Source organism: Drosophila busckii, chromosome 2R (assembly GCF_011750605.1).
Source record: "Drosophila busckii strain San Diego stock center, stock number 13000-0081.31 chromosome 2R, ASM1175060v1, whole genome shotgun sequence".
Taxonomy (NCBI): Eukaryota; Metazoa; Arthropoda; class Insecta; order Diptera; family Drosophilidae; genus Drosophila; species Drosophila busckii.
The window spans coordinates 4,916,750-4,918,780 of record NC_046605.1 but is presented as its reverse complement, the minus strand read 5'-3'; positions in this window follow the sequence as shown (position 1 = coordinate 4,918,780).

Sequence of the window (2,031 nt, the reverse complement as noted above, 5' to 3'; positions counted from 1 at the left end):
TGCAAAATATTTCAAGCTAACAGAGAGGACCCTAGCGCTGGCAGAGCAGAGCGACTGGCAAACATGTCCGGAGCTACTACACATAGACCGCATGCGATCTGATGTCATCACATCCGCATGCATATAGCGTATCGACTCAGCTTATTAGGAGACATAATGTTCTAATAATCTAACACAAAATAGCGATGAGAGAGGTCAGAGATAATTAGACAGAAAATGCATTTATGTGCGCTCTACTATACGCTAGCTATTTATAGACAATAAGGCGGACTAGTGACTTGCGATAGAGCTGATGCATCTCGTGTGCTGGCATAATGCGATGGGCACGGTCAGGGTTGCATGAACCATAAATGTGCCTGACGAGACGAATCGATAATCGCCCATACGGCGAGCGAACTAGATTTTGGCTCAGACAGGGTACTTGCTCAGCTCATCGTCAAATCCTGGGCGTGATAACGATTATACTATACTATAAGTTGATAGTTGTAGGGAAGTCATGGCGTATGGCTGTGTGTTGTGTAGACGACGCCTCGCAACTCATATCTTATTGTGATCCTAGACTGGTGTGCGACGTAGATCCGAGATTGGAATCCAGTTGTCGGAGTCTCAGCCTAGTCCCAAGTCTCCTGTCGAGCGCAACGCGACCTATTCCAGCCATGCATTCGATCAATGCAAACTTCTCATTGTTCTCTATTTGTGGGTGCGCAGCCCCCGGGTGAATTATGCGTACTGCTAACAATGTGCTGCAGCCGACATGGTGTGCGCAGCGCGGCGGAGACTCAGATTCTACCGCACGCCTCGACAGATTTTTTATTAAATTCGATATAAGTTAATTTGTTAGAGCTCAAATCTGCTGCCCTGGCGCTCGCGCTCCGGGTGGACGCGAACATGAATCTAACTACAGTAGCTCGTCATGGAGTGCTCTCGCACCTCGGCTTGCATGTTGAAGTGAAGACGACGCGATTCGCGCCACGATATGGTGCTCTGCGTGATGTCCTTAAAATTCTGAGCGTCATCGTCCGCAACAACTGAGCAAGATGAAGAGGTTAGGTGGCAGCGTTCATAATGTCAAAAGCACGATAGGATGCAGAGCCAAAAAAAAAAACCCATAAAACAGAAATAGAACTCAGCAGTACCCACATACTCACAAGGAATAGCATACAATATACACGCGGCTATAGTGTGAGCTGCCACTGATATCTAGGCGTTGAGTCCTCGTAGTTTAGGAGCTCGCGCTTCTCGCTCAGCAGTCTACTGAATTGCGTTGTTCTCAATAATGATATGCTTTTCTGTATGGCAGTTATGTGCTTAGCATTTTGCTCAGACTAGTGTGTGGCTGCCGCATAAAAACGCTGTGTTGAGACCTCTGGATCACGCCGGCGGTAACTCGCTCCGAGTAAACAGCACGACTCGCAGCCTCAGCTCCGTCCTTTGACACGATTTGCTTTTGCTTTTGCTGCGCTTCCAGATGCATATCAATAAGATCTGACGTCAATTTTGATAAGCGAACGCATATTATTATTGTTATTATTAGCAATATGCGCTCGCATGCACGTTCAACTTCAGGGCTCCCGTCTCTCTCTCTCACGGCTGTGTGGCGCAGGGGGCGTGCTGAGGGGGTGCGCGGGGCTTAGCACTTATAATAAGCAGCAAAAAATCCCTTGCAGCATTTCGTTGCAACAACGTTCGCCACGGCTATCAGACCACAATCGACATATGCTAAGGGAAAAAAATGTACAAAAAATGCAAAAAAGAAATAAAACTAAAGCAAAACAAGTGGCGTGCTCAAAAAAATTGAATGCAATCAGCTACGCTATACACTTTGTGCGCAAGTATCAGCTACTTGACTTCTTTGTAGTCTCAGCTCAAAGATCATAATATAATTCTATAATTAGGATTTGAGGTTCTAAACGATTTAATGCCATTTTGGAATTTTGTAATAATAAAACATATTGAAATTTTAATAATATTGCAAACTATCTTTAAAAATTAAGCGGTAGTCTATACCCTAAACTTTCATCTAGTTGGCTT